Source organism: Puntigrus tetrazona, unplaced genomic scaffold, assembly GCF_018831695.1.
Source record: "Puntigrus tetrazona isolate hp1 unplaced genomic scaffold, ASM1883169v1 S000000001, whole genome shotgun sequence".
NCBI lineage: Eukaryota > Metazoa > Chordata > Actinopteri > Cypriniformes > Cyprinidae > Puntigrus > Puntigrus tetrazona.
In genome coordinates this window covers 4000819-4009360 of record NW_025047681.1, presented here as the reverse complement: position 1 = coordinate 4009360, position 8542 = coordinate 4000819, and the positions used below count along the sequence as shown (strand labels likewise).

General features: G+C 40.0%; 1 long non-coding RNA gene across 2 annotated transcripts in view; it reads left to right on the top strand.

The window, feature by feature from the left end:
- Positions 1-6815: 6815 nt before the first annotated feature.
- LOC122331602 overlaps positions 6816-8542 on the top strand; it is a 4159-nt gene continuing 2432 nt past the window's right edge. The window contains exon 1 of one of the 2 annotated variants that reach the window (XR_006248222.1): positions 6816-6831. This is a non-coding gene — a long non-coding RNA (uncharacterized LOC122331602). Of the gene's footprint in view, positions 6832-7306; positions 7324-8542 lie in introns of those variants that run through there. The other variant, XR_006248221.1, reaches the window with a different exon arrangement.

The window sequence follows — 8542 nt, the reverse complement described above, 5'->3', positions numbered from 1 at the left end:
ACATTGTATTTAAGTTACAGTGGTAACTACTCTGAGCATAAGTCTTTTCTCCCTGCTTTCTCGAGTTTGACCCAGAATTTCTGATGTCAGGTTAACACACTCATTGTAGGAGCTTATTTCTGGAGGTGTCATCAGCATGCGGTGATGGAGTCTCCACAGGATCGGTTCTGGTCCAATGTTATTTGTCAAAAATTGACCTAGTGGTAAAACGGGACTCAGTATGGAAGTTCCTTTCGTTTCTTTGCAGACGTGACTGTCTATGAGGATAAAAATGTGCCACAATGCTGGAGTGGGGAAGTTAAAGCCTGGCTATCAAATCACTTTCAGACTTAAAAGAAAGGTATTAATGTTGGATCCTTCCTCAAGTTTGATAAACAGATTAACACGCCAAGACGTTTGTTTGGCGCCTACAATCTGTATTGTTAAAAGCACTAGAAATAAAGGTGGCTTGACTAAAAATCTAATTAATTCCAATTAATAAAATGTATCTCAAAATAACGAGATTAATTCATTTACGATTCATTTAAGACGTAATTTAAGGTAAAAGTGTTAACTTTGAACTCTGGAATCAACAAAAAGTAGCTTTATTAATTTATTTTACATAAATACAAATATATTGTGAAATATACGATCACTTTAAACAAGAAAACTACAGTCTAAATAAACTTAATAAGCGAGTCATTCATCGACTCTTTTTCAGAAACAAAGCTGCTTACTGAATCAAATATTCACTATTTGTATAATAATAAGATTTGATTCATTGAAGAAACGCACAACAGTTCCTTCTGCTTCACTGGTTAACTTACCGAGTTTGTCTAAAACTGTATTATCGCACCTTCACCTTATATTTGTATGTAAAAACTTCCATCTAACCTACTTTTGTCTTTCCACACAAAATAACGCATCTGACTGACAGAACAGCTCTTGCCGGTGACGCTTAGGCTTGTTCTGCCAATTCTGTTCAACGGCATTGAATTGAAGAGAGCTGCCAAACGTTCTCATTTTAGGTGTTCATGGCAGCTGTCCAGTGATTGGCCGAATGCTGCAAGCAAGTGGCGGAAATGGCTATGACAGCAAAACAATAAAACACATTACAAAACAAGGCATACTGACTACATTATTATGTTGAAATTATATGATCACTTTAATCTTTTTTAGGCCACAGACTATTAAAAAAAAAGTCTGACAACACACACACATGTTGTTTCTTCCACTTCTAACTTAAATTCAGTTGTTATTAATACAGTACTTATTACAGTGTTTGGCCTCCGCCCTGCATTTCTGGCTTTCCTGCAGGAATACTGAGCCAAGGCACTAAAATGCATGAGGGTAGTACCAAACCGAGGTTGAGCCTTCCTGGGACCAGGCAGTGCTACTGTGATGAGTCGGGACCTCAAGCATTTCAGCTCATTGAAGAGTTCCTTGTGTTCGTGGCTGGCCTGCTCTGGTGTTGTCTTGAGACCCAAGCCTTAACACGTGCCTAAAGGTTCCTACCACGCCTTTCCGCGATCAAGTGGTTCACCTGCAAGCACAGCCTCACGGCCCCCGCCTCCCGCTCTGTGGAACTCCTGGACCGGACTCAGCAGACTTGACTTCTCCGACACCAGCGGAGGTGCATTTTTAAATTAGTTTGAGCGGTGTCATCCACTAGTCAATGTGAAAACGACCTGTGTCATCCACGTGCGTTCACAATGTGAAAATCAATTTCAGAGCTGTTTAAGGAGGAGCATAACAGTAGAGTTCATGTTTTGTTTACAAACGTGTTCACTGGATATGTAAGGAAAATAAGAAAAAAAGAGAAACTTTTGTGAATGTAACTGTAATAGTGTTTATATTTAATTGCAGAATACTTGGTATAATGTATTGTTCATGTATACATGCAATTGGATCACAGAGAGACAAGGACTTTGAGTTTATTTGAAGTTGTTTTACAATATATTTATATAAAAATCTTGAAATTGAATATGCAATTCAAAAGGTTAATATTTCACAATAAACATTATAGTAAAAATAATGGATTAATCATTAAGACTGGGAAAGGGTGTAATACCATGAAGAGGGCAAAAATAATAGAGTAATCAATTATAAAACAAAAAAATGATTAATTATTGTGGTAGCCTCTAATCCTGTCATGGTTACATTTATTTAATCATGACACGAGCGCAAGGAATTGCCAGAAACATTGTGTAAGCAATATGGCCTAAAATACATGTTTAATTTTTATTTAAACAATATTTCACAATATTTTCTCTTGCTCCCATGACATCAACATCTAAAAGAAAAGAGCAATATGATTAAACGCTGATAAATCAACAAGTTCAAAGTGAGAATTATTAATTTTGAAAGTAGGCTCCCTTTTCACCTTAAAGATATAGTTCTAAAAATCAGTCCAAACTACAGCTATGATGATAAAAGGAACAGAGAAACGATATTGTTGGAATCATTTTCAGAACGTCTTTCTTCCAGTTTGGTGAACAAGATGAACTCTGACAGCCAGAATCCATCTTGCTATAATGAGCTAACATTGTGATCTTTATAGTTATTGTGCTTTTCTTTATGTTAGGACATTTGGAATGCATTGGGTTATTTAATATTTAAAAAAAGTAGTATGACATCATGCATATATTGGCCTGTATTTGTTTTGGGGTTTTGAGTCATTTTGCAGACCTAAAGTCATCAGTACAATACCGTTTGTCGGTTTTTCTTATATATCACTGCAAGTAAGTGGGCAAAGATTCTTTATACTAAATAGGCATTGTGGATGTGTACATGTGGCCATGGGTTACATTATTGTTATCAGAAAGTTCCAATTAACTATACTGACTCAAACACAGCTCTTCTGTATTGAGCATAGCCATTTTGACACGCTTTCTAGAACTCATAGAGACATTAAAAGAGTTGTTGTACTGTACCGCTCTGGAAGAGACCGTGTGGTTAGCTGGAAAAGATCAAAACCTCCACTTAGTACTTTTAAGAACATGTAAAAATTACATAAAGTGTTATGTACCTACCCCCAGCAGCTCCAGAGCAAAATGCAGACAGTTGTAGAACAAGAGATTGTATTTTTTTTTAGATTTCATTGCCGCCTTAACTTTTTCAGCAAAATCCTTGGGTATGCCTTTCTTCAAACGAAGAACAACATACGCTCTGTTACCGATGAAAGTATTCACATTTACTTTGCTCACTCCACCCTCCATATTTGATGAGGATGCAGGGGATGATGAGGATGCTGAAAAACTGGCAAATCCTGCCCCAACTGGCGGTTGACGTGCTAGATGGTGTAAATGAACAATAAATCAAACAAACTAAACATACAGATTTATCTAACATTTGGTAGATATTTGCTAGGTTGTTTTTTTTTACTTGCAACCATACCTGGATTGTCACACGTCATAATTACACAAACACAGTTGGACTAAACTAATAACACACAAACAGTTGTCTCTTCTTAAGTCTACATTGAAGACATTGTTTAATCAAACTGAACAGGCTGGAAAAAGTAAAAAGCATCTTTGCTAAAAACGCACAAGCGATCAAGCACTGTTCAGCATGCAATATGACAGTAAAAGAAAAAGGAGGTCTCCAAAAAGTCCAAAAAACAGAGTGGGACACCGCTGTAACCTGAATCAGTGCCATTTTACCTGGAATTGTATGAGGAGGTCACTATGTTGTGGAGGGCATTTTCTCTGCTTGACGCCTCCTTCTCCCTCACTCCCCTTAATGTTGGGGTTGCTAAGGGTTACATGGAGGTGACCCCCCAGGCTGAGAGTGCAATTGTGGTGGCTTTATACCCACAGGGCGCCACTACGTGGAGGGATCAGCCGCGTCTCCCATCCAAGGCCTTTGAGCTGACATCAGGTCTGGCTGGTAAGGCTCACAGTTCTGCTGGACATGGGGCCCCTTGCCATGCATGCAATGAATAATCAGAGACGTTGATCACTTTCTGCAAGGGCATTGCAACTCTGCACAGAAGTGAAATGAACATCCCTGAACTTGGGGGGGGTGGTGAATGAACTGAAATTGCATAGCTGAATTGGATTGAATTCGATGAGCCACTGAGATGGCGTGGAAAACGCAAGCAAGACTAATGGAACCGCAGATGCACCCTAGGTGGGGCAGCGAGGTACGTCTGTGGTTCGCGGATGCCACCAGGTCTTCTTACACACCCTCTGCTACCTTCTGGTGAATAGTGAGGGAGAAGGGAGTGGCAAGTTGCTATGAACACATCATCCATTGCTACACAACGGGATGGAGGCAGCAGCTGGTCCTCCTAACAGAACCAAACTTTGTCGACTAAACCGACTTCTGAAAGTGTGGCATCCAGGCTGCTGAGAACCAGCACGACCCTTCCCAAGGAACCAACTGTCCAGACAGGGCTCAGGACACAGAGGCTTAACACTCAAGGCTGACACTGGCAGCGGCCCAGAGAAGCACAGCAGTCATCTCTGGGTCGGGCAACAATGCCACATCCAAAAGGGGGCAGCGTGGCCAAAACGTCATCCCTGGAGGACATGCACTCACTCTCTGATGCAGCGAATGACATTGGTCTTCTGGGGCAGCCCCAAAAGTGATGACTGGTACAGCATGAACACCATGCCCTTTTGGAAGCTCCACTGGCTGCAGTGTCATTGAGGAATGAGGAGCCCAAGGAGGTAAAGTAGGCCTCCTTTGAGCTTGCCCAGGGGGAATATACAAAGTGTATATTCTCTCCAGATACTAGAGTCCCAATCTTAACACGGAGATGGTCATCTCCTTGCAGCTAGAAAACAATACAATCATGCAAGGCTGTTTAAGCACCCCCACTCTCATGGAAGACGCAGCGTCACCAGTGAGCCGTGTTTTAATCTCCCACAAGAACGCGACCAACATTCCCAACTCCATAAATCTAGACACACAGAAGCTCCTTTCCAAAGGAGCGGCTCGTTTTTCACCACTTCTGTAGATAAAACACACGTACGAACAGCCCATGAGTGCAGCTCCAAAGTGAAAGCAAAGCAAAGATCACTGAATATTCGTATGTCTGTGCAGAGCAGCTGTTGCAAACTATTGCAGTCCAACACGCACTGGCCCGCTTTTTGTTACACTCAAAATATATTGGTCTCCTAAGCCAGGGGTGTCAAACTCAGTTTCAGGAGGGATGAAACCCTGCAGGGTTTGGATGCAACCCTAATAAAACATACCAGATCTAGCTAATCAAGTCATTTAGGCTCATTTGAAAACTGCATGGTATGTGTGTTTGAACAAGGTTGGATCTAAACTGTGCAGGGCTGCAGCCCTCCAGGGACTGAGTTTGACACCCCTGCCCTAAGCGATGCCCAATTCATTAGTCTGTTCTGACATCTGTTGAACATGACCGACTGAAGGGGAACAACTGTTTGCTGTGCTTACTTGAGTTTGCTTTATTACAGTAGCATTTTCAGAACATCCATGAGTATTTCTTGCCTGTAAACTCAATGACTTCTTCGTTGCCACAGTAAATCCCAGCATGATAAAATGGGCTGCATTCCACATCCATGGTCCTCAAAATGAGATCACCTTCTCTTAGCCTTGATACATCTCTGTCAGAAATGGGACCGTCGCGCTTCAAAATTTGTTCAAAATCCTTGTGGGTGCCACATATCAGGAGTTCACACTCGTCCCAGTTAAGCATTGTGCCTAGTGAAAAGAAAGCTTTTGCTTACTTGTTTGTGAAGGCTATTTTAAACTTTAGAAAGCGTATAGTTCACTATAGTGCTACTAGTAGTAATAAGAAACAGTGTTGGAGAAAGTTACTTGCATTGCAATATTGTGTTACTGCCTAAAAGTAAAGATTGTTTTAATAAGTTACATTATGCATGTAATGTAAAAGCACTTTCACACCAAGAGTGAAATAAATAAGTCTCAGGCAGAGGGACATGTAAATTCACGAAGTTCATACAAACCTTCCAGCTGTGCTGTTATTCTGGATTGTATAAAGAATAGGATGCAGGAGGAAAAAGTTCACTGTTTGGCAATTAAAAAAACAAAAAAAAAAAAAAAAAGAAGAAGAAAAAAAATCAGTGACGGTCAGCAGATAGGATACAGGTTCATAAATGGAAAAAGGCAGCTTGTGTTAAAAAGCCAATTATTGCAGGTTTACATCGTATTCTGAATTTTCATTAATTTTAAGGGATACCGCAACTCTTTTATGCAAGATAGATGAATACCTGCATGTTCACATTTAGTTCAAACTACAGTAACGGCACATAAACGACACTTACCCCTGATTTATCTTAATATGGGGACAGGGGAGTACTAAATAAATGGGGAAACAAATGAACTAAAATAGTAACTTTGATGCGTGTTACTTCACTAGTTACTTGAAAAATGGAAAAACGATTTACCTTGCCACTGAGGAGAATCTCATCATTAATTCACACCACATATACACAGCTATTCAATAATACATGTTTGAGTAGTCAACTACAGTGTTGAAGAATTAGTTTTAAACATATTTGTCCAAATGTAGAGTTATAAATAAATTAGTACATAACTTAATAATAATAATAATAAATGGAAAATAGACTGTAAATTAACACTTTAAACCGGTTTTACTTAACAATACAATAAGTTGTACTTTACAAATCCGAGTGTTATGAAGAGTGCCAGTCAGTAAAGGAGAGCTTCTTTTGGGTTACACACCGAAGCACAAGCAGTATATAACTCCCACAGCGTTCGTGATGGGCGTCAACACATTTGGCTTTGGAATGTACTTTCGTATTTCTGTTCGAAGAGATAAGAGAAAGAGAAAGCAAGTGAGCGAGGGGGATATTTTCCACTGCTTAAAAATGAGACCAACAAACCACAGATCAGGTTGCGTACTTCAGTGTGTTGAACTCATGGAACACATGTACAATTGATCATGTTTTATGATTATTTACCGTGTGCAATTCAGCCTAACTTGTAGTATTTATGTTAGATAATATAAAAATAAAGCATTGATCCAATCATCAAGAGTCCAACGAATTGGTGAAAAGTAAGAAATAAACAGTATCAATATGAGAAACTGTGAAGTTAGATTGACTTCCCAGGGCATGTTGACTTTGGACATCATGTTAAACTACAGCCTTTAAGTGCCTAAACAATATTAAATTAAGTATCCTCTGTAAACAAGAAACGTGTTAACTTCGGGCGCAAAAGCTCAAACAAACCTCTGCCGATGTTGAAAACCGGAAATATGCCTTTGTATGAACTACGCCCCTCTATATAAAATGTAACGGGATGAGCGTTATTTGTCTTCTGGTCCAAGGTCCTTTAAATCCGGCGTTAATGAGCTCGCGCGTCCTATTGGTCGCGCCGCTGCGGGTGAGTCGCTTCTGCTGCAACTACACGACAAAAGTTTAAAAAAAAGCACCGTTAGGCACTGTCTGAAAGCTGTCATACATCACAGACACCGACTCATTCACGTCGAGTGTGTCTTTCTTCGGGCACGCGTCGTTTTGATGCTGTTATTTGCCATTTCCACGCGCGCCATTTTGTCTCGAGCGACGCGCGTTCTGAACAGCTGAATTATAACATCTCCAAACTTAGTTTTTTCTTTGTTTGCGACCTTATCGTTGACCATTTTAATGTGTTGTGCTAAATGCTTTTGGTAAAAGCCCTCGAGAGGTTTCATGATGGTTTCCACTAACTTCACGGATACAGAGTTTCTTAAAATGGAGGATGTAAGGTGGTGTGGTTCATGTAGTGCATATGCTTTACTTCATAGACCGTTTTTCTGTTAATTTTATTCCTGCTTAATTTAAAACATCATATACGATCTCAAGTTTAAAGAAGAACTTGTTTTTGAAGAGCTGTTTGTCTCGTCATGGAGAAATTGATATTTCAGCTTACTGTTTAGTTTATTAGTCCACACAGTTTACTGTAATATTAAGCGCAGCAGAGCTATGGAGAACTGTGGGTGAAACTAACATCTCTGAACCTTATCCAAGTATACATGTATACCGAGACTAAACATTGTTCTTCACGTTCATCTTTGGCATTTCCTGTTTGAAGAGAATAAAGTGTACATCCAATGGACACCTAGCTTACCGTATCCCAGGATTCATAGCGGCGCAGATGTATTCTGACAATAAGACGACTGCTAGTCTTTAGTGTTGCTTTGCCGTCGTGCAAGATGTTTCCTCAAACGCTTTAACCAGACTTGATCAATCCAGTATTTCGTATGCCTGTCTCGCTGTGTCATATTTCCTACTGCTGTACGCCATACTAAAGTTAATAACCAATTCTAATATTTTAGTGAAGACGGATAGGCCTGCGTTTATCTCGGGGTAAAAAAACGAATCCACTAAAAATATCTGAACTTCTGCGTTACAGCTTCATGTAATTTCAATGCTTCAATGATTTGAATGTTTAATGTCAATATGTACAATATATCGACATAAGAGCCGTCCTCAGAGTTTGCGTTCCCTTTGCGCAGGAAGTGGCCTCTTGGGAGTGTTTGAGGACATGTTTCCGTTCTCCAGCCCTGGGACATTCAGGCTCAGCCTGCACTGCGGGGCCTGGTCTGGTTTAGGAAGGAAGG